At 45.3% G+C, this 18,356-nt stretch overlaps 69 pseudogenes; all 69 read left to right on the top strand.

Moving 5' to 3' along the window:
- Positions 1-50: 50 nt before the first annotated feature.
- LOC140083271 (5S ribosomal RNA) lies at positions 51-169 on the top strand (annotated as a pseudogene).
- A 69-nt stretch (positions 170-238) lies between these two features.
- Positions 239-357, top strand: LOC140093815 (5S ribosomal RNA; annotated as a pseudogene).
- A 70-nt stretch (positions 358-427) lies between these two features.
- On the top strand, positions 428-546 carry LOC140084793 (5S ribosomal RNA; annotated as a pseudogene).
- Positions 547-994: 448 nt separating this feature from the next.
- Positions 995-1,113, top strand: LOC140093828 (5S ribosomal RNA; annotated as a pseudogene).
- A 70-nt stretch (positions 1,114-1,183) lies between these two features.
- Positions 1,184-1,302, top strand: LOC140079424 (5S ribosomal RNA; annotated as a pseudogene).
- Positions 1,303-1,372: 70 nt separating this feature from the next.
- Positions 1,373-1,491, top strand: LOC140095199 (5S ribosomal RNA; annotated as a pseudogene).
- A 70-nt stretch (positions 1,492-1,561) lies between these two features.
- LOC140083283 (5S ribosomal RNA) lies at positions 1,562-1,680 on the top strand (annotated as a pseudogene).
- A 69-nt stretch (positions 1,681-1,749) lies between these two features.
- LOC140098109 (5S ribosomal RNA) lies at positions 1,750-1,868 on the top strand (annotated as a pseudogene).
- Positions 1,869-2,127: 259 nt separating this feature from the next.
- On the top strand, positions 2,128-2,246 carry LOC140093840 (5S ribosomal RNA; annotated as a pseudogene).
- Positions 2,247-2,316: 70 nt separating this feature from the next.
- On the top strand, positions 2,317-2,435 carry LOC140079426 (5S ribosomal RNA; annotated as a pseudogene).
- A 70-nt stretch (positions 2,436-2,505) lies between these two features.
- LOC140083294 (5S ribosomal RNA) lies at positions 2,506-2,624 on the top strand (annotated as a pseudogene).
- Positions 2,625-2,693: 69 nt separating this feature from the next.
- On the top strand, positions 2,694-2,812 carry LOC140091735 (5S ribosomal RNA; annotated as a pseudogene).
- A 70-nt stretch (positions 2,813-2,882) lies between these two features.
- Positions 2,883-3,001, top strand: LOC140098747 (5S ribosomal RNA; annotated as a pseudogene).
- A 70-nt stretch (positions 3,002-3,071) lies between these two features.
- Positions 3,072-3,190, top strand: LOC140083305 (5S ribosomal RNA; annotated as a pseudogene).
- Positions 3,191-3,259: 69 nt separating this feature from the next.
- On the top strand, positions 3,260-3,378 carry LOC140083318 (5S ribosomal RNA; annotated as a pseudogene).
- A 69-nt stretch (positions 3,379-3,447) lies between these two features.
- Positions 3,448-3,566, top strand: LOC140093853 (5S ribosomal RNA; annotated as a pseudogene).
- A 70-nt stretch (positions 3,567-3,636) lies between these two features.
- LOC140084063 (5S ribosomal RNA) lies at positions 3,637-3,755 on the top strand (annotated as a pseudogene).
- Positions 3,756-4,203: 448 nt separating this feature from the next.
- LOC140093865 (5S ribosomal RNA) lies at positions 4,204-4,322 on the top strand (annotated as a pseudogene).
- Positions 4,323-4,392: 70 nt separating this feature from the next.
- LOC140095200 (5S ribosomal RNA) lies at positions 4,393-4,511 on the top strand (annotated as a pseudogene).
- A 70-nt stretch (positions 4,512-4,581) lies between these two features.
- LOC140083329 (5S ribosomal RNA) lies at positions 4,582-4,700 on the top strand (annotated as a pseudogene).
- Positions 4,701-4,769: 69 nt separating this feature from the next.
- Positions 4,770-4,888, top strand: LOC140083341 (5S ribosomal RNA; annotated as a pseudogene).
- A 69-nt stretch (positions 4,889-4,957) lies between these two features.
- On the top strand, positions 4,958-5,076 carry LOC140082788 (5S ribosomal RNA; annotated as a pseudogene).
- A 448-nt stretch (positions 5,077-5,524) lies between these two features.
- LOC140096746 (5S ribosomal RNA) lies at positions 5,525-5,643 on the top strand (annotated as a pseudogene).
- Positions 5,644-5,902: 259 nt separating this feature from the next.
- On the top strand, positions 5,903-6,021 carry LOC140083940 (5S ribosomal RNA; annotated as a pseudogene).
- A 70-nt stretch (positions 6,022-6,091) lies between these two features.
- Positions 6,092-6,210, top strand: LOC140079427 (5S ribosomal RNA; annotated as a pseudogene).
- Positions 6,211-6,280: 70 nt separating this feature from the next.
- On the top strand, positions 6,281-6,399 carry LOC140080716 (5S ribosomal RNA; annotated as a pseudogene).
- Positions 6,400-6,469: 70 nt separating this feature from the next.
- LOC140096004 (5S ribosomal RNA) lies at positions 6,470-6,588 on the top strand (annotated as a pseudogene).
- A 447-nt stretch (positions 6,589-7,035) lies between these two features.
- Positions 7,036-7,154, top strand: LOC140082789 (5S ribosomal RNA; annotated as a pseudogene).
- A 70-nt stretch (positions 7,155-7,224) lies between these two features.
- On the top strand, positions 7,225-7,343 carry LOC140082790 (5S ribosomal RNA; annotated as a pseudogene).
- Positions 7,344-7,413: 70 nt separating this feature from the next.
- Positions 7,414-7,532, top strand: LOC140095201 (5S ribosomal RNA; annotated as a pseudogene).
- A 70-nt stretch (positions 7,533-7,602) lies between these two features.
- On the top strand, positions 7,603-7,721 carry LOC140083353 (5S ribosomal RNA; annotated as a pseudogene).
- Positions 7,722-7,790: 69 nt separating this feature from the next.
- LOC140098110 (5S ribosomal RNA) lies at positions 7,791-7,909 on the top strand (annotated as a pseudogene).
- A 259-nt stretch (positions 7,910-8,168) lies between these two features.
- Positions 8,169-8,287, top strand: LOC140079428 (5S ribosomal RNA; annotated as a pseudogene).
- Positions 8,288-8,357: 70 nt separating this feature from the next.
- On the top strand, positions 8,358-8,476 carry LOC140079429 (5S ribosomal RNA; annotated as a pseudogene).
- A 70-nt stretch (positions 8,477-8,546) lies between these two features.
- On the top strand, positions 8,547-8,665 carry LOC140083365 (5S ribosomal RNA; annotated as a pseudogene).
- Positions 8,666-8,734: 69 nt separating this feature from the next.
- Positions 8,735-8,853, top strand: LOC140093877 (5S ribosomal RNA; annotated as a pseudogene).
- Positions 8,854-8,923: 70 nt separating this feature from the next.
- LOC140095203 (5S ribosomal RNA) lies at positions 8,924-9,042 on the top strand (annotated as a pseudogene).
- A 70-nt stretch (positions 9,043-9,112) lies between these two features.
- On the top strand, positions 9,113-9,231 carry LOC140083377 (5S ribosomal RNA; annotated as a pseudogene).
- Positions 9,232-9,300: 69 nt separating this feature from the next.
- Positions 9,301-9,419, top strand: LOC140083389 (5S ribosomal RNA; annotated as a pseudogene).
- Positions 9,420-9,488: 69 nt separating this feature from the next.
- Positions 9,489-9,607, top strand: LOC140082791 (5S ribosomal RNA; annotated as a pseudogene).
- Positions 9,608-10,055: 448 nt separating this feature from the next.
- Positions 10,056-10,174, top strand: LOC140096747 (5S ribosomal RNA; annotated as a pseudogene).
- Positions 10,175-10,433: 259 nt separating this feature from the next.
- LOC140083941 (5S ribosomal RNA) lies at positions 10,434-10,552 on the top strand (annotated as a pseudogene).
- Positions 10,553-10,622: 70 nt separating this feature from the next.
- LOC140079430 (5S ribosomal RNA) lies at positions 10,623-10,741 on the top strand (annotated as a pseudogene).
- Positions 10,742-10,811: 70 nt separating this feature from the next.
- LOC140080833 (5S ribosomal RNA) lies at positions 10,812-10,930 on the top strand (annotated as a pseudogene).
- A 70-nt stretch (positions 10,931-11,000) lies between these two features.
- Positions 11,001-11,119, top strand: LOC140096005 (5S ribosomal RNA; annotated as a pseudogene).
- Positions 11,120-11,188: 69 nt separating this feature from the next.
- LOC140083400 (5S ribosomal RNA) lies at positions 11,189-11,307 on the top strand (annotated as a pseudogene).
- Positions 11,308-11,376: 69 nt separating this feature from the next.
- Positions 11,377-11,495, top strand: LOC140079431 (5S ribosomal RNA; annotated as a pseudogene).
- A 70-nt stretch (positions 11,496-11,565) lies between these two features.
- Positions 11,566-11,684, top strand: LOC140079432 (5S ribosomal RNA; annotated as a pseudogene).
- Positions 11,685-11,754: 70 nt separating this feature from the next.
- LOC140083411 (5S ribosomal RNA) lies at positions 11,755-11,873 on the top strand (annotated as a pseudogene).
- A 69-nt stretch (positions 11,874-11,942) lies between these two features.
- LOC140093889 (5S ribosomal RNA) lies at positions 11,943-12,061 on the top strand (annotated as a pseudogene).
- Positions 12,062-12,131: 70 nt separating this feature from the next.
- On the top strand, positions 12,132-12,250 carry LOC140095205 (5S ribosomal RNA; annotated as a pseudogene).
- A 70-nt stretch (positions 12,251-12,320) lies between these two features.
- On the top strand, positions 12,321-12,439 carry LOC140083423 (5S ribosomal RNA; annotated as a pseudogene).
- A 69-nt stretch (positions 12,440-12,508) lies between these two features.
- Positions 12,509-12,627, top strand: LOC140082792 (5S ribosomal RNA; annotated as a pseudogene).
- A 448-nt stretch (positions 12,628-13,075) lies between these two features.
- On the top strand, positions 13,076-13,194 carry LOC140096748 (5S ribosomal RNA; annotated as a pseudogene).
- A 259-nt stretch (positions 13,195-13,453) lies between these two features.
- LOC140083942 (5S ribosomal RNA) lies at positions 13,454-13,572 on the top strand (annotated as a pseudogene).
- Positions 13,573-13,642: 70 nt separating this feature from the next.
- On the top strand, positions 13,643-13,761 carry LOC140079433 (5S ribosomal RNA; annotated as a pseudogene).
- A 70-nt stretch (positions 13,762-13,831) lies between these two features.
- On the top strand, positions 13,832-13,950 carry LOC140080948 (5S ribosomal RNA; annotated as a pseudogene).
- A 70-nt stretch (positions 13,951-14,020) lies between these two features.
- LOC140096006 (5S ribosomal RNA) lies at positions 14,021-14,139 on the top strand (annotated as a pseudogene).
- A 447-nt stretch (positions 14,140-14,586) lies between these two features.
- Positions 14,587-14,705, top strand: LOC140082794 (5S ribosomal RNA; annotated as a pseudogene).
- Positions 14,706-14,775: 70 nt separating this feature from the next.
- On the top strand, positions 14,776-14,894 carry LOC140082795 (5S ribosomal RNA; annotated as a pseudogene).
- Positions 14,895-15,153: 259 nt separating this feature from the next.
- Positions 15,154-15,272, top strand: LOC140096750 (5S ribosomal RNA; annotated as a pseudogene).
- Positions 15,273-15,531: 259 nt separating this feature from the next.
- Positions 15,532-15,650, top strand: LOC140083943 (5S ribosomal RNA; annotated as a pseudogene).
- Positions 15,651-15,720: 70 nt separating this feature from the next.
- Positions 15,721-15,839, top strand: LOC140079434 (5S ribosomal RNA; annotated as a pseudogene).
- Positions 15,840-15,909: 70 nt separating this feature from the next.
- LOC140081065 (5S ribosomal RNA) lies at positions 15,910-16,028 on the top strand (annotated as a pseudogene).
- A 70-nt stretch (positions 16,029-16,098) lies between these two features.
- LOC140096007 (5S ribosomal RNA) lies at positions 16,099-16,217 on the top strand (annotated as a pseudogene).
- A 447-nt stretch (positions 16,218-16,664) lies between these two features.
- LOC140082796 (5S ribosomal RNA) lies at positions 16,665-16,783 on the top strand (annotated as a pseudogene).
- Positions 16,784-17,042: 259 nt separating this feature from the next.
- LOC140082797 (5S ribosomal RNA) lies at positions 17,043-17,161 on the top strand (annotated as a pseudogene).
- Positions 17,162-17,231: 70 nt separating this feature from the next.
- On the top strand, positions 17,232-17,350 carry LOC140078541 (5S ribosomal RNA; annotated as a pseudogene).
- Positions 17,351-17,986: 636 nt separating this feature from the next.
- Positions 17,987-18,105, top strand: LOC140079435 (5S ribosomal RNA; annotated as a pseudogene).
- Positions 18,106-18,356: the final 251 nt, after the last annotated feature.

Consider the following 18,356-nt stretch of genomic DNA (forward strand, 5'->3'; position numbering starts at 1 on the left):
GTTAGTTTCTCTATGAGATAGTAAAAGAAGGTTCAAATTGAACAGCTGCTGTCAACGGCCATTCTAAGCTGAATGTGCCTGCTCTCGTCAGATCGCAGCAGCAATGCAGCTTAAGGCTTGGCAAGTACCAGCATGGGAGACTGGCTGGGAATTCCAAGTTCCGTTGACCTTTTTGAACCTGAAAATGTGTTAGTTTCTCTATGAGATAGTAAAAGAAGGTTCAAATTGAACAGCTGCTGTCAACGGCCATTCTAAGCTGAATGTGCCTGCTCTCGTCAGATCGCAGCAGCAATGCAGCTTAAGGCTTGGCAAGTACCAGCATGGGAGACTGGCTGGGAATCCCAAGTTCCGTTGACCTTTTTGAACCTGAAAATTGTGTTAGTTTCTCTATGAGATAGTAAAAGAAGGTTCAAATTGAACAGCTGCTGTCAATGGCCATTCTAAGCTGAATGTGCCTGCTCTCGTCTGATCGCAGCAGCTATGCAGCTTAAGGCTTGGCAAGTATCAGCATGGGAGACTGGCTGGGAATCCCAAGTTCCGTTGACCTTTTTGAACCTGAAAATTGTGTTAGTTTCTCTATGAGATAGTAAAAGAAGGTTCAAATTGAAAAGCTGCTGTCAACGGCCATTCTAAGCGGAATGTGCGTGCTCTTGTCAGATCGCAGCAGCGATGCAGCTTAAGGCTTGGCAAGTACCAGCATGGGCGACTGGCTGGGAATCCCAAGTTCTGTTGACCTTTTTTAACCTGAAAATTGTGTTAGTTTCTATATGAGATAGTAAAAGAAGGTTCAAATTGAACAGCTGCTGTCAACGGCCATTCTAAGCTGCATGTGCGTGCTCTTGTCAGATCGCAGCAGAGATGCAGCTTAAGGCTTGGCAAGTGACAGCATGGGAGACTGGCTGGGAATCCCAAGTTCCGTTGACCTTTTTGAACCTGAAATTTGTGTTAGTTTCTCTATGAGATAGTAAAAGAAGGTTCAAATTGAACAGCTGCTGTCAACGGCCATTCTAAGCTGAATGTGCCTGCTCTCGTCAGATCGCAGCAGCAATGCAGCTTAAGGCTTGGCAAGTACCAGCATGGGAGACTGGCTGGGAATCCCAAGTTCCGTTGACCTTTTTGAACCTGAAAATTGTGTTAGTTTCTCTATGAGATAGTAAAAGAAGGTTCAAATTGAACAGCTGCTGTCAACGGCCATTCTAAGCTGAATGTGCCTGCTCTCGTCAGATCGCAGCAGCAATGCAGCTTAAGGCTTGGCAAGTACCAGCATGGGAGACTGGCTGGGAATCCCAAGTTCTGTTGACCTTTTTGAACCTGAAAATTGTGTTAGTTTCTCTATGAGATAGTAAAAGAAGGTTCAAATTGAACAGCTGCTGTCAACGGCCATTCTAAGCTGAATGAGCCTGCTCTCGTCAGATCACAGCAGCAATGCAGCTTAAGGCTTGGCAAGTACCAGCATGGGAGACTGGCTGGGAATCCCAAGTTCTGTTGACCTTTTTGAACCTGAAAATTGTGTTAGTTTCTCTATGAGATAGTTAAAGAAGGTTCAAATTGAACAGCTGCTGTCAACGGCCATTCTAAGCTGAATGTGCCTGCTCTCGTCAGATCGCAGCAGCAATGCAGCTTAAGGCTTGGCAAGTACCAGCATGGGAGACTGGCTGGGAATTCCAAGTTCCGTTGACCTTTTTGAACCTGAAAATGTGTTAGTTTCTCTATGAGATAGTAAAAGAAGGTTCAAATTGAACAGCTGCTGTCAACGGCCATTCTAAGCTGAATGTGCCTGCTCTCGTCAGATTGCAGCAGCAATGCAGCTTAAGGCTTGGCAAGTACCAGCATGGGAGACTGGCTGGGAATTCCAAGTTCTGGTGACCTTTTTGTACCTGAAAATTGTGTTAGTTTCTCTATGAGATAGTAGAAGAAGGTTCAAATTGAACAACTGCTGTCAACGGCCATTCTAAGCTCAATGTGTGTGCTCTTTTCAGATCGCAGCAGCGATGCAGCTTAAGGCTTGGCAAGTACCAGCATGGGAGACTGGCTGGGAATCCCAAGTTCTGTTGACCTTTTTGAACCTGAAAATTGTGTTAGTTTCTCTATGAGATAGTAAAAGAAGGTTCAAATTGAACAGCTGCTGTCAACGGCCATTCTAAGCTGAATGTGCCTGCTCTCGTCAGATCGCAGCAGCAATGCAGCTTAAGGCTTGGCAAGTACCAGCATGGGAGACTGGCTGGGAATCCCAAGTTCCGTTGACCGTTTTAAACCTGAAAATTGTGTTAGTTTCTCTATGAGATAGCAAAAGAAGGTTCAAATTGAACAGCTGCTGTCAACGGCCATTCTAAGCTGAATGTGCCTGCTCTCGTCAGATCGCAGCAGCAATGCAGCTTAAGGCTTGGCAAGTACCAGCATGGGAGACTGGCTGGGAATCCCAAGTTCTGTTGACCTTTTTGAACCTGAAAATTGTGTTAGTTTCTATATGAGATAGTAAAAGAAGGTTCAAATTGAACAGCTGCTGTCAACGGCCATTCTAAGCTGAATGTGCCTGCTCTCGTCAGATCGCAGCAGCAATGCAGCTTAAGGCTTGGCAAGTACCAGCATGGGAGACTGGCTGGGAATTCCAAGTTCCGTTGACCTTTTTGAACCTGAAAATGTGTTAGTTTGTCTATGAGATAGTAAAAGAAGGTTCAAATTGAACAGCTGCTGTCAACGGCCATTCTAAGCTGAATGTGCCTGCTCTCGTCAAATCGCAGCAGCAATGCAGCTTAAGGCTTGGCAAGTACCAGCATGGGAGACTGGCTGGGAATCCCAAGTTCCGTTGACCTTTTTGAACCTGAAAATTGTGTTAGTTTCTCTATGAGATAGTAAAAGAAGGTTCAAATTGAACAGCTGCTGTCAACGGCCACTCTAAGCTGAATGAGCCTGCTCTCGTCAGATCACAGCAGCAATGCAGCTTAAGGCTTGGCAAGTACCAGCATGGGAGACTGGCTGGGAATCCCAAGTTCTGTTGACCTTTTTGAACCTGAAAATTGTGTTAGTTTCTCTATGAGATAGTTAAAGAAGGTTCAAATTGAACAGCTGCTGTCAACGGCCATTCTAAGCTGAATGTGCCTGCTCTCGTCAGATCGCAGCAGCAATGCAGCTTAAGGCTTGGCAAGTACCAGCATGGGAGACTGGCTGGGAATTCCAAGTTCCGTTGACCTTTTTGAACCTGAAAATGTGTTAGTTTCTCTATGAGATAGTAAAAGAAGGTTCAAATTGAACAGCTGCTGTCAACGGCCATTCTAAGCTGAATGTGCCTGCTCTCGTCAGATCGCAGCAGCAATGCAGCTTAAGGCTTGGCAAGTACCAGCATGGGAGACTGGCTGGGAATTCCAAGTTCCGTTGACCTTTTTGAACCTGAAAATGTGTTAGTTTCTCTATGAGATAGTAAAAGAAGGTTCAAATTGAACAGCTGCTGTCAACGGCCATTCTAAGCTGAATGTGCCTGCTCTCGTCAGATCGCAGCAGCAATGCAGCTTAAGGCTTGGCAAGTACCAGCATGGGAGACTGGCTGGGAATCCCAAGTTCCGTTGACCTTTTTGAACCTGAAAATTGTGTTAGTTTCTCTATGAGATAGTAAAAGAAGGTTCAAATTGAACAGCTGCCGTCAATGGCCATTCTAAGCTGAATGTGCCTGCTCTCGTCAGATCGCAGCAGCTATGCAGCTTAAGGCTTGGCAAGTATCAGCATGGGAGACTGGCTGGGAATCCCAAGTTCCGTTGACCTTTTTGAACCTGAAAATTGTGTTAGTTTCTCTATGAGATAGTAAAAGAAGGTTCAAATTGAAAAGCTGCTGTCAACGGCCATTCTAAGCGGAATGTGCGTGCTCTTGTCAGATCGCAGCAGCGATGCAGCTTAAGGCTTGGCAAATACCAGCATGGGAGACTGGCTGGGAATCCCAAGTTCTGGTGACCTTTTTGAACCTTAAAATTGTGTAAGTTTCTCTATGAGATAGTAGAAGAAGGTTCAAATTGAACAACTGCTGTCAACGGCCATTCTAAGCTGAATGTGTGTGCACTTTTCAGATCGCAGCAGCGATGCAGCTTAAGGCTTGGCAAGTACCAGCATGGGAGACTTGCTGGGAATCCCAAGTTCTGTTGACCTTTTTGAACCTGAAAATTGTGTTAGTTTCTCTATGAGATAGTAAAAGAAGGTTCAAATTGAACAGCTGCTGTCAACGGCCATTCTAAGCTGAATGTGCCTGCTCTCGTCAGATCGCAGCAGCAATGCAGCTTAAGGCTTGGCAAGTACCAGCATGGGAGACTGGCTGGGAATCCCAAGTTCCGTTGACCTTTTTGAACCTGAAAATTGTGTTAGTTTCTCTATGAGATAGTAAAAGAAGGTTCAAATTGAACAGCTGCTGTCAACGGCCATTCTAAGCTGAATGAGCCTGCTCTCGTCAGATCACAGCAGCAATGCAGCTTAAGGCTTGGCAAGTACCAGCATGGGAGACTGGCTGGGAATCCCAAGTTCTGTTGACCTTTCTGAACCTGAAAATTGTGTTAGTTTCTCTATGAGATAGTTAAAGAAGGTTCAAATTGAACAGCTGCTGTCAACGGCCATTCTAAGCTGAATGTGCCTGCTCTCGTCAGATCGCAGCAGCAATGCAGCTTAAGGCTTGGCAAGTACCAGCATGGGAGACTGGCTGGGAATTCCAAGTTCCGTTGACCTTTTTGAACCTGAAAATGTGTTAGTTTCTCTATGAGATAGTAAAAGAAGGTTCAAATTGAACAGCTGCTGTCAACGGCCATTCTAAGCTGAATGTGCCTGCTCTCGTCAGATCGCAGCAGCAATGCAGCTTAAGGCTTGGCAAGTACCAGCATGGGAGACTGGCTGGGAATTCCAAGTTCCGTTGACCTTTTTGAACCTGAAAATGTGTTATTTTCTCTATGAGATAGTAAAAGAAGGTTCAAATTGAACAGCTGCTGTCAATGGCCATTCTAAGCTGAATGTGCCTGCTCTCGTCAGATCGCAGCAGCAATGCAGCTTAAGGCTTGGCAAGTACCAGCATGGGAGACTGGCTGGGAATCCCAAGTTCCGTTGACCTTTTTGAACCTGAAAATTGTGTTAGTTTCTCTATGAGATAGTAAAAGAAGGTTCAAATTGAAAAGCTGCTGTCAACGGCCATTCTAAGCGGAATGTGCGTGCTCTTGTCAGATCGCAGCAGCGATGCAGCTTAAGGCTTGGCAAATACCAGCATGGGAGACTGGCTGGGAATCCCAAGTTCTGGTGACCTTTTTGAACCTTAAAATTGTGTTAGTTTCTCTATGAGATAGTAGAAGAAGGTTCAAATTGAACAACTGCTGTCAACGGCCATTCTAAGCTGAATGTGTGTGCTCTTTTCAGATCGCAGCAGCGATGCAGCTTAAGGCTTGGCAAGTACCAGCATGGGAGACTGGCTGGGAATCCCAAGTTCTGTTGACCTTTTTGAACCTGAAAATTGTGTTAGTTTCTCTATGAGATAGTAAAAGAAGGTTCAAATTGAACAGCTGCTGTCAACGGCAATTCTAAGCTGAATGTGCCTGCTCTCGTCAGATCGCAGCAGCAATGCAGCTTAAGGCTTGGCAAGTACCAGCATGGGAGACTGGCTGGGAATCCCAAGTTCTGGTGACCGTTTTGAACCTGAAAATTGTGTTAGTTTCTCTATGAGATAGTAGAAGAAGGTTCAAATTGAACAACTGCTGTCAGCGGCCATTCTAAGCTGAATGTGTGTGCTCTTTTCAGATCGCAGCAGCGATGCAGCTTAAGGCTTGGCAAGTACCAGCATGGGAGACTGGCTGGGAATCCCAAGTTCTGTTGACCTTTTTGAACCTGAAAATTGTGTTAGTTTCTCTATGAGATAGTAAAAGAAAGTTCAAATTGAACAGCTGCTGTCAACGGCAATTCTAAGCTGAATGTGCCTGCTCTCGTCAGATCGCAGCAGCAATGCAGCTTAAGGCTTGGCAAGTACCAGCATGGGAGACTGGCTGGGAATCCCAAGTTCCGTTGACCGTTTTGAACCTGAAAATTGTGTTAGTTTCTCTATGAGATAGCAAAAGAAGGTTCAAATTGAACAGCTGCTGTCAACGGCCATTCTAAGCTGAATGTGCCTGCTCTCGTCAGATCGCAGCAGCAATGCAGCTTAAGGCTTGGCAAGTACCAGCATGGGAGACTGGCTGGGAATCCCAAGTTCTGTTGACCTTTTTTAACCTGAAAATTGTGTTAGTTTCTATATGAGATAGTAAAAGAAGGTTCAAATTGAACAGCTGCTGTCAACGGCCATTCTAAGCTGAATGTGCCTGCTCTCGTCAGATCGCAGCAGCAATGCAGCTTAAGGCTTGGCAAGTACCAGCATGGGAGACTGGCTGGGAATCCCAAGTACCGTTGACCTTTTTGAACCTGAAAATTGTGTTAGTTTCTCTATGAGATAGTAAAAGAAGGTTCAAATTGAACAGCTGCTTTCAACGGCCATTCTAAGCTGAATGTGCCTGCTCTTGTCAGATCGCAGCAGCAATGCAGCTTAAGGCTTGGCAAGTACCAGCATGGGAGACTGGCTGGGAATCCCAAGTTCTGTTGACCTTTTTGAAACTGAAAATGTGTTAGTTTCTCTATGAGATAGTAAAAGAAGGTTCAAATTGAACAGCTGCTGTCAACGGCCATTCTAAGCTGTATGTGCGTGCTCTTGTCAGATCGCAGCAGCGATGCAGCTTAAGGCTTGGCAAGTACCAGCATGGGAGACTGGCTTGGAATCCCAAGTTCTGGTGACCTTTTTGAACCTGAAAATTGTGTTAGTTTCTCTATGAGATAGCAAAAGAAGGTTCAAATTGAACAGCTGCTGTCAACGGCCATTCTAAGCTGAATGTGCCTTCTCTTGTCAGATTGCAGCAGCAATGCAGCTTAAGGCTTGGCAAGTACCAGCATGGGAGACTGGCTTGGAATCCCAAGTTCTGGTGACCTTTTTGAACCTGAAAATTGTGTGAGTTTCTATATGAGATAGTAGAAGAAGGTTCAAATTGAACAACTGCTGTCAATGGCCATTCTAAGCTGAATGTGCCTGCTCTCGTCAGATCGCAGCAGCAATGCAGCTTAAGGCTTGGCAAGTACCAGCATGGGAGACTGGCTGGGAATCCCAAGTTCCGTTGACCTTTTTGAACCTGAAAATTGTGTTAGTTTCTCTATGAGATAGTAAAAGAAGGTTCAAATTGAACAGCTGCTGTCAATGGCCATTCTAAGCTGAATGTGCCTGCTCTCGTCAGATCGCAGCAGCAATGCAGCTTAAGGCTTGGCAAGTACCAGCATGGGAGACTGGCTGGGAATCCCAAGTTCCGTTGACCTTTTTGAACCTGAAAATTGTGTTAGTTTCTCTATGAGATAGTAAAAGAAGGTTCAAATTGAACAGCTGCTGTCAACGGCCATTCTAAGCTGAATGAGCCTGCTCTCGTCAGATCACAGCAGCAATGCAGCTTAAGGCTTGGCAAGTACCAGCATGGGAGACTGGCTGGGAATCCCAAGTTCTGTTGACCTTTTTGAACCTGAAAATTGTGTTAGTTTCTCTATGAGATAGTTAAAGAAGGTTCAAATTGAACAGCTGCTGTCAACGGCCATTCTAAGCTGAATGTGCCTGCTCTCGTCAGATCGCAGCAGCAATGCAGCTTAAGGCTTGGCAAGTACCAGCATGGGAGACTGGCTGGGAATTCCAAGTTCCGTTGACCTTTTTGAACCTGAAAATGTGTTAGTTTCTCTATGAGATAGTAAAAGAAGGTTCAAATTGAACAGCTGCTGTCAACGGCCATTCTAAGCTGAATGTGCCTGCTCTCGTCAGATTGCAGCAGCAATGCAGCTTAAGGCTTGGCAAGTACCAGCATGGGAGACTGGCTGGGAATTCCAAGTTCTGGTGACCTTTTTGTACCTGAAAATTGTGTTAGTTTCTCTATGAGATAGTAGAAGAAGGTTCAAATTGAACAACTGCTGTCAACGGTCATTCTAAGCTGAATGTGTGTGCTCTTTTCAGATCGCAGCAGCGATGCAGCTTAAGGCTTGGCAAGTACCAGCATGGGAGACTGGCTGGGAATCCCAAGTTCTGTTGACCTTTTTGAACCTGAAAATTGTGTTAGTTTCTCTATGAGATAGTAAAAGAAGGTTCAAATTGAACAGCTGCTGTCAACGGCCATTCTAAGCTGAATGTGCCTGCTCTCGTCAGATCGCAGCAGCAATGCAGCTTAAGGCTTGGCAAGTACCAGCATGGGAGACTGGCTGGGAATCCCAAGTTCTGTTGACCTTTTTGAACCTGAAAATTGTGTTAGTTTCTATATGAGATAGCAAAAGAAGGTTCAAATTGAACAGCTGCTGTCAACGGCCATTCTAAGCTGAATGTGCCTGCTCTCGTCAGATCGCAGCAGCAATGCAGCTTAAGGCTTGGCAAGTACCAGCATGGGAGACTGGCTGGGAATCCCAAGTTCTGTTGACCTTTTTGAACCTGAAAATTGTGTTAGTTTCTATATGAGATAGTAAAAGAAGGTTCAAATTGAACAGCTGCTGTCAACGGCCATTCTAAGCTGAATGTGCCTGCTCTCGTCAGATCGCAGCAGCAATGCAGCTTAAGGCTTGGCAAGTACCAGCATGGGAGACTGGCTGGGAATTCCAAGTTCCGTTGACCTTTTTGAACCTGAAAATGTGTTAGTTTGTCTATGAGATAGTAAAAGAAGGTTCAAATTGAACAGCTGCTGTCAACGGCCATTCTAAGCTGAATGTGCCTGCTCTCGTCAGATCGCAGCAGCAATGCAGCTTAAGGCTTGGCAAGTACCAGCATGGGAGACTGGCTGGGAATCCCAAGTTCCGTTGACCTTTTTGAACCTGAAAATTGTGTTAGTTTCTCTATGAGATAGTAAAAGAAGGTTCAAATTGAACAGCTGCTGTCAACGGCCATTCTAAGCTGAATGAGCCTGCTCTCGTCAGATCACAGCAGCAATGCAGCTTAAGGCTTGGCAAGTACCAGCATGGGAGACTGGCTGGGAATCCCAAGTTCTGTTGACCTTTCTGAACCTGAAAATTGTGTTAGTTTCTCTATGAGATAGTTAAAGAAGGTTCAAATTGAACAGCTGCTGTCAACGGCCATTCTAAGCTGAATGTGCCTGCTCTCGTCAGATCGCAGCAGCAATGCAGCTTAAGGCTTGGCAAGTACCAGCATGGGAGACTGGCTGGGAATTCCAAGTTCCGTTGACCTTTTTGAACCTGAAAATGTGTTAGTTTCTCTATGAGATAGTAAAAGAAGGTTCAAATTGAACAGCTGCTGTCAACGGCCATTCTAAGCTGAATGTGCCTGCTCTCGTCAGATCGCAGCAGCAATGCAGCTTAAGGCTTGGCAAGTACCAGCATGGGAGACTGGCTGGGAATTCCAAGTTCCGTTGACCTTTTTGAACCTGAAAATGTGTTAGTTTCTCTATGAGATAGTAAAAGAAGGTTCAAATTGAACAGCTGCTGTCAATGGCCATTCTAAGCTGAATGTGCCTGCTCTCGTCAGATCGCAGCAGCAATGCAGCTTAAGGCTTGGCAAGTACCAGCATGGGAGACTGGCTGGGAATCCCAAGTTCCGTTGACCTTTTTGAACCTGAAAATTGTGTTAGTTTCTCTATGAGATAGTAAAAGAAGGTTCAAATTGAAAAGCTGCTGTCAACGGCCATTCTAAGCGGAATGTGCGTGCTCTTGTCAGATCGCAGCAGCGATGCAGCTTAAGGCTTGGCAAATACCAGCATGGGAGACTGGCTGGGAATCCCAAGTTCTGGTGACCTTTTTGAACCTTAAAATTGTGTTAGTTTCTCTATGAGATAGTAGAAGAAGGTTCAAATTGAACAACTGCTGTCAACGGCCATTCTAAGCTGAATGTGTGTGCTCTTTTCAGATCGCAGCAGCGATGCAGCTTAAGGCTTGGCAAGTACCAGCATGGGAGACTGGCTGGGAATCCCAAGTTCTGTTGACCTTTTTGAACCTGAAAATTGTGTTAGTTTCTCTATGAGATAGTAAAAGAAGGTTCAAATTGAACAGCTGCTGTCAACGGCAATTCTAAGCTGAATGTGCCTGCTCTCGTCAGATCGCAGCAGCAATGCAGCTTAAGGCTTGGCAAGTACCAGCATGGGAGACTGGCTGGGAATCCCAAGTTCTGGTGACCGTTTTGAACCTGAAAATTGTGTTAGTTTCTCTATGAGATAGTAGAAGAAGGTTCAAATTGAACAACTGCTGTCAGCGGCCATTCTAAGCTGAATGTGTGTGCTCTTTTCAGATCGCAGCAGCGATGCAGCTTAAGGCTTGGCAAGTACCAGCATGGGAGACTGGCTGGGAATCCCAAGTTCTGTTGACCTTTTTGAACCTGAAAATTGTGTTAGTTTCTCTATGAGATAGTAAAAGAAAGTTCAAATTGAACAGCTGCTGTCAACGGCAATTCTAAGCTGAATGTGCCTGCTCTCGTCAGATCGCAGCAGCAATGCAGCTTAAGGCTTGGCAAGTACCAGCATGGGAGACTGGCTGGGAATCCCAAGTTCCGTTGACCGTTTTGAACCTGAAAATTGTGTTAGTTTCTCTATGAGATAGCAAAAGAAGGTTCAAATTGAACAGCTGCTGTCAACGGCCATTCTAAGCTGAATGTGCCTGCTCTCGTCAGATCGCAGCAGCAATGCAGCTTAAGGCTTGGCAAGTACCAGCATGGGAGACTGGCTGGGAATCCCAAGTTCTGTTGACCTTTTTTAACCTGAAAATTGTGTTAGTTTCTATATGAGATAGTAAAAGAAGGTTCAAATTGAACAGCTGCTGTCAACGGCCATTCTAAGCTGAATGTGCCTGCTCTCGTCAGATCGCAGCAGCAATGCAGCTTAAGGCTTGGCAAGTACCAGCATGGGAGACTGGCTGGGAATCCCAAGTACCGTTGACCTTTTTGAACCTGAAAATTGTGTTAGTTTCTCTATGAGATAGTAAAAGAAGGTTCAAATTGAACAGCTGCTTTCAACGGCCATTCTAAGCTGAATGTGCCTGCTCTTGTCAGATCGCAGCAGCAATGCAGCTTAAGGCTTGGCAAGTACCAGCATGGGAGACTGGCTGGGAATCCCAAGTTCTGTTGACCTTTTTGAACCTGAAAATGTGTTAGTTTCTCTATGAGATAGTAAAAGAAGGTTCAAATTGAACAGCTGCTGTCAACGGCCATTCTAAGCTGAATGTGCCTGCTCTCGTCAGATCGCAGCAGCAATGCAGCTTAAGGCTTGGCAAGTACCAGCATGGGAGACTGGCTGGGAATTCCAAGTTCCGTTGACCTTTTTGAACCTGAAAATGTGTTAGTTTCTCTATGAGATAGTAAAAGAAGGTTCAAATTGAACAGCTGCTGTCAACGGCCATTCTAAGCTGAATGTGCCTGCTCTCGTCAGATCGCAGCAGCAATGCAGCTTAAGGCTTGGCAAGTACCAGCATGGGAGACTGGCTGGGAATCCCAAGTTCTGTTGACCTTTTTGAACCTGAAAATTGTGTTAGTTTCTATATGAGATAGCAAAAGAAGGTTCAAATTGAACAGCTGCTGTCAACGGCCATTCTAAGCTGAATGTGCCTGCTCTCGTCAGATCGCAGCAGCAATGCAGCTTAAGGCTTGGCAAGTACCAGCATGGGAGACTGGCTGGGAATCCCAAGTTCTGTTGACCTTTTTGAACCTGAAAATTGTGTTAGTTTCTATATGAGATAGTAAAAGAAGGTTCAAATTGAACAGCTGCTGTCAACGGCCATTCTAAGCTGAATGTGCCTGCTCTCGTCAGATCGCAGCAGCAATGCAGCTTAAGGCTTGGCAAGTACCAGCATGGGAGACTGGCTGGGAATTCCAAGTTCCGTTGACCTTTTTGAACCTGAAAATGTGTTAGTTTGTCTATGAGATAGTAAAAGAAGGTTCAAATTGAACAGCTGCTGTCAACGGCCATTCTAAGCTGAATGTGCCTGCTCTCGTCAGATCGCAGCAGCAATGCAGCTTAAGGCTTGGCAAGTACCAGCATGGGAGACTGGCTGGGAATCCCAAGTTCCGTTGACCTTTTTGAACCTGAAAATTGTGTTAGTTTCTCTATGAGATAGTAAAAGAAGGTTCAAATTGAACAGCTGCTGTCAACGGCCATTCTAAGCTGAATGAGCCTGCTCTCGTCAGATCACAGCAGCAATGCAGCTTAAGGCTTGGCAAGTACCAGCATGGGAGACTGGCTGGGAATCCCAAGTTCTGTTGACCTTTCTGAACCTGAAAATTGTGTTAGTTTCTCTATGAGATAGTTAAAGAAGGTTCAAATTGAACAGCTGCTGTCAACGGCCATTCTAAGCTGAATGTGCCTGCTCTCGTCAGATCGCAGCAGCAATGCAGCTTAAGGCTTGGCAAGTACCAGCATGGGAGACTGGCTGGGAATTCCAAGTTCCGTTGACCTTTTTGAACCTGAAAATGTGTTAGTTTCTCTATGAGATAGTAAAAGAAGGTTCAAATTGAACAGCTGCTGTCAATGGCCATTCTAAGCTGAATGTGCCTGCTCTCGTCAGATCGCAGCAGCAATGCAGCTTAAGGCTTGGCAAGTACCAGCATGGGAGACTGGCTGGGAATCCCAAGTTCCGTTGACCTTTTTGAACCTGAAAATTGTGTTAGTTTCTCTATGAGATAGTAAAAGAAGGTTCAAATTGAAAAGCTGCTGTCAACGGCCATTCTAAGCGGAATGTGCGTGCTCTTGTCAGATCGCAGCAGCGATGCAGCTTAAGGCTTGGCAAATACCAGCATGGGAGACTGGCTGGGAATCCCAAGTTCTGGTGACCTTTTTGAACCTTAAAATTGTGTTAGTTTCTCTATGAGATAGTAGAAGAAGGTTCAAATTGAACAACTGCTGTCAACGGCCATTCTAAGCTGAATGTGTGTGCTCTTTTCAGATCGCAGCAGCGATGCAGCTTAAGGCTTGGCAAGTACCAGCATGGGAGACTGGCTGGGAATCCCAAGTTCTGTTGACCTTTTTGAACCTGAAAATTGTGTTAGTTTCTCTATGAGATAGTAAAAGAAGGTTCAAATTGAACAGCTGCTGTCAACGGCAATTCTAAGCTGAATGTGCCTGCTCTCGTCAGATCGCAGCAGCAATGCAGCTTAAGGCTTGGCAAGTACCAGCATGGGAGACTGGCTGGGAATCCCAAGTTCTGGTGACCGTTTTGAACCTGAAAATTGTGTTAGTTTCTCTATGAGATAGTAGAAGAAGGTTCAAATTGAACAACTGCTGTCAGCGGCCATTCTAAGCTGAATGTGTGTGCTCTTTTCAGATCGCAGCAGCGATGCAGCTTAAGGCTTGGCAAGTACCAGCATGGGAGACTGGCTGGGAATCCCAAGTTCTGTTGACCTTTTTGAACCTGAAAATTGTGTTAGTTTCTCTATGAGATAGTAAAAGAAAGTTCAAATTGAACAGCTGCTGTCAACGGCAATTCTAAGCTGAATGTGCCTGCTCTCGTCAGATCGCAGCAGCAATGCAGCTTAAGGCTTGGCAAGTACCAGCATGGGAGACTGGCTGGGAATCCCAAGTTCCGTTGACCGTTTTGAACCTGAAAATTGTGTTAGTTTCTCTATGAGATAGCAAAAGAAGGTTCAAATTGAACAGCTGCTGTCAACGGCCATTCTAAGCTGAATGTGCCTGCTCTCGTCAGATCGCAGCAGCAATGCAGCTTAAGGCTTGGCAAGTACCAGCATGGGAGACTGGCTGGGAATCCCAAGTTCTGTTGACCTTTTTTAACCTGAAAATTGTGTTAGTTTCTATATGAGATAGTAAAAGTAGGTTCAAATTGAACAGCTGCTGTCAACGGCCATTCTAAGCTGAATGTGCCTGCTCTCGTCAGATCGCAGCAGCAATGCAGCTTAAGGCTTGGCAAGTACCAGCATGGGAGACTGGCTGGGAATCCCAAGTACCGTTGACCTTTTTGAACCTGAAAATTGTGTTAGTTTCTCTATGAGATAGTAAAAGAAGGTTCAAATTGAACAGCTGCTTTCAACGGCCATTCTAAGCTGAATGTGCCTGCTCTTGTCAGATCGCAGCAGCAATGCAGCTTAAGGCTTGGCAAGTACCAGCATGGGAGACTGGCTGGGAATCCCAAGTTCTGTTGACCTTTTTGAACCTGAAAATGTGTTAGTTTCTCTATGAGATAGTAAAAGAAGGTTCAAATTGAACAGCTGCTGTCAACGGCCATTCTAAGCTGTATGTGCGTGCTCTTGTCAGATCGCAGCAGCGATGCAGCTTAAGGCTTGGCAAGTACCAGCATGGGAGACTGGCTTGGAATCCCAAGTTCTGGTGACCTTTTTGAACCTGAAAATTGTGTTAGTTTCTCTATGAGATAGCAAAAGAAGGTTCAAATTGAACAGCTACTGTCAACGGCCATTCTAAGCTGAATGTGCCTTCTCTTGTCAGATTGCAGCAGCAATGCAGCTTAAGGCTTGGCAAGTACCAGCATGGGAGACTGGCTTGGAATCCCAAGTTCTGGTGACCTTTTTGAACCTGAAAATTGTGTGAGTTTCTATATGAGATAGTAGAAGAAGGTTCAAATTGAACAACTGCTGTCAATGGCCATTCTAAGCTGAATGTGCCTGCTCTCGTCAGATCGCAGCAGCAATGCAGCTTAAGGCTTGGCAAGTACCAGCATGGGAGACTGGCTGGGAATCCCAAGTTCCGTTGACCTTTTTGAACCTGAAAATTGTGTTAGTTTCTCTATGAGATAGTAAAAGAAGGTTCAAATTGAACAGCTGCTGTCAATGGCCATTCTAAGCTGAATGTGCCTGCTCTCGTCAGATCGCAGCAGCAATGCAGCTTAAGGCTTGGCAAGTACCAGCATGGGAGACTGGCTGGGAATCCCAAGTTCCGTTGACCTTTTTGAACCTGAAAATTGTGTTAGTTTCTCTATGAGATAGTAAAAGAAGGTTCAAATTGAAAAGCTGCTGTCAACGGCCATTCTAAGCGGAATGTGCGTGCTCTTGTCAGATCGCAGCAGCGATGCAGCTTAAGGCTTGGCAAATACCAGCATGGGAGACTGGCTGGGAATCCCAAGTTCTGGTGACCTTTTTGAACCTTAAAATTGTGTTAGTTTCTCTATGAGATAGTAAAAGAAGGTTCAAATTGAACAGCTGCTGTCAACGGCAATTCTAAGCTGAATGTGCCTGCTCTCGTCAGATCGCAGCAGCAATGCAGCTTAAGGCTTGGCAAGTACCAGCATGGGAGACTGGCTGGGAATCCCAAGTTCTGGTGACCGTTTTGAACCTGAAAATTGTGTTAGTTTCTCTATGAGATAGTAGAAGAAGGTTCAAATTGAACGACTGCTGTCAGCGGCCATTCTAAGCTGAATGTGTGTGCTCTTTTCAGATCGCAGCAGCGATGCAGCTTAAGGCTTGGCAAGTACCAGCATGGGAGACTGGCTGGGAATCCCAAGTTCTGTTGACCTTTTTGAACCTGAAAATTGTGTTAGTTTCTCTATGAGATAGTAAAAGAAAGTTCAAATTGAACAGCTGCTGTCAACGGCAATTCTAAGCTGAATGTGCCTGCTCTCGTCAGATCGCAGCAGCAATGCAGCTTAAGGCTTGGCAAGTACCAGCATGGGAGACTGGCTGGGAATCCCAAGTTCCGTTGACCGTTTTGAACCTGAAAATTGTGTTAGTTTCTCTATGAGATAGCAAAAGAAGGTTCAAATTGAACAGCTGCTGTCAACGGCCATTCTAAGCTGAATGTGCCTGCTCTCGTCAGATCGCAGCAGCAATGCAGCTTAAGGCTTGGCAAGTACCAGCATGGGAGACTGGCTGGGAATCCCAAGTTCTGTTGACCTTTTTTAACCTGAAAATTGTGTTAGTTTCTATATGAGATAGCAAAAGAAGGTTCAAATTGAACAGCTGCTGTCAACGGCCATTCTAAGCTGAATGTGCCTGCTCTCGTCAGATCGCAGCAGCAATGCAGCTTAAGGCTTGGCAAGTACCAGCATGGGAGACTGGCTGGGAATCCCAAGTACCGTTGACCTTTTTGAACCTGAAAATTGTGTTAGTTTCTCTATGAGATAGTAAAAGAAGGTTCAAATTGAACAGCTGCTTTCAACGGCCATTCTAAGCTGAATGTGCCTGCTCTTGTCAGATCGCAGCAGCAATGCAGCTTAAGGCTTGGCAAGTACCAGCATGGGAGACTGGCTGGGAATCCCAAGTTCTGTTGACCTTTTTGAACCTGAAAATGTGTTAGTTTCTCTATGAGATAGTAAAAGAAGGTTCAAATTGAACAGCTGCTGTCAACGGCCATTCTAAGCTGTATGTGCGTGCTCTTGTCAGATCGCAGCAGCGATGCAGCTTAAGGCTTGGCAAGTACCAGCATGGGAGACTGGCTTGGAATCCCAAGTTCTGGTGACCTTTTTGAACCTGAAAATTGTGTTAGTTTCTCTATGAGATAGCAAAAGAAGGTTCAAATTGAACAGCTGCTGTCAACGGCCATTCTAAGCTGAATGTGCCTTCTCTTGTCAGATTGCAGCAGCAATGCAGCTTAAGGCTTGGCAAGTACCAGCATGGGAGACTGGCTTGAAATCCCAAGTTCTGGTGACCTTTTTGAACCTGAAAATTGTGTGAGTTTCTATATGAGATAGTAGAAGAAGGTTCAAATTGAACAACTGCTGTCAATGGCCATTCTAAGCTGAATGTGCCTGCTCTCGTCAGATCGCAGCAGCAATGCAGCTTAAGGCTTGGCAAGTACCAGCATGGGAGACTGGCTGGGAATCCCAAGTTCCGTTGACCTTTTTGAACCTGAAAATTGTGTTAGTTTCTCTATGAGATAGTAAAAGAAGGTTCAAATTGAACAGCTGCTGTCAACGGCCATTCTAAGCTGAATGTGCGTGCTCTTGTCAGATCACAGCAGCGATGCAGCTTAAGGCTTGGCAAGTACCAGCATGGGAGACTGGCTTGGAATCCCAAGTTCTGGTGACCTTTTTGAACCTGAAAATTGTGTTAGTTTCTATATGAGATAGTAGAAGAAGGTTAAAATTGAACAACTGCTGTCAATGGCCATTCTAAGCTGAATGTGCCTGCTCTCGTCAGATCGCAGCAGCAATGCAGCTTAAGGCTTGGCAAGTACCAGCATGGGAGACTGGCTGGGAATCCCAAGTTCCGTTGACCTTTTTTAACCTGAAAATTGTGTTAGTTTCTCTATGAGATAGCAAAAGAAGGTTCAAATTGAACAGCTGCTGTCAACGGCCATTCTAAGCTGAATGTGCCTGCTCTCGTCAGATCGCAGCAACAATGCAGCTTAAGGCTTGGCAAGTACCAGCATGGGAGACTGGCTGGGAATCCCAAGTTCTGTTGACCTTTTTGAAACTGAAAATTGTGTTAGTTTCTCTATGAGATAGTAAAAGAAGGTTCAAATTGAACAGCTGCTGTCAACGGCCATTCTAAGCTGAATGTGCGTGCTCTTGTCAGATCGCAGCAGCGATGCAGCTTAAGGCTTGGCAAGTACCAGCATGGGAGACTGGCTTGGAATCCCAAGTTCTGTTGACCTTTTTGAACCTGAAAATTGTGTTAGTTTCTCTATGAGATAGTAGAAGAAGGTTCAAATTGAACAACTGCTGTCAACGGCCATTCTAAGCTGAATGTGTGTGCTCTTTTCAGATCGCAGCAGCGATGCAGCTTAAGGCTTGGCAAGTACCAGCATGGGAGACTGGCTGGGAATCTCAAGTTCTGTTGACCATTTTTAACCTGAAAATTGTGTTAGTTTCTCTATGAGATAGTAAAAGAAGGTTCAAATTGAACAGCTGCTGTCAACGGCCATTCTAAGCTGAATGAGCCTGCTCTCGTCAGATCACAGCAGCAATGCAGCTTAAAGCTTGGCAAGTACCAGCATGGGAGACTGGCTGGGAATTCCAAGTTCCGTTGACCTTTTTGAACCTGAAAATGTGTTAGTTTCTCTATGAGATAGTAAAAGAAGGTTCAAATTGAACAGCTGCTGTCAACGGCCATTCTAAGCTGAATGTGCCTGCTCTCGTCAGATCGCAGCAGCAATGCAGCTTAAGGCTTGGCAAGTACCAGCATGGGAGACTGGCTGGGAATCCCAAGTTCTGTTGACCTTTTTGAACCTGAAAATGTGTTAGTTTCTCTATGAGATAGTAAAAGAAGGTTCAAATTGAACAGCTGCTGTCAACGGCCATTCTAAGCTGTATGTGCGTGCTCTTGTCAGATCGCAGCAGCGATGCAGCTTAAGGCTTGGCAAGTACCAGCATGGGAGACTGGCTTGGAATCCCAAGTTCTGGTGACCTTTTTGAACCTGAAAATTGTGTTAGTTTCTCTATGAGATAGCAAAAGAAGGTTCAAATTGAAC

The sequence above is a fragment of the Engystomops pustulosus genome, chromosome 9 (assembly GCF_040894005.1).
Source record: "Engystomops pustulosus chromosome 9, aEngPut4.maternal, whole genome shotgun sequence".
In the NCBI taxonomy this organism is placed as follows: Eukaryota; Metazoa; Chordata; class Amphibia; order Anura; family Leptodactylidae; genus Engystomops; species Engystomops pustulosus.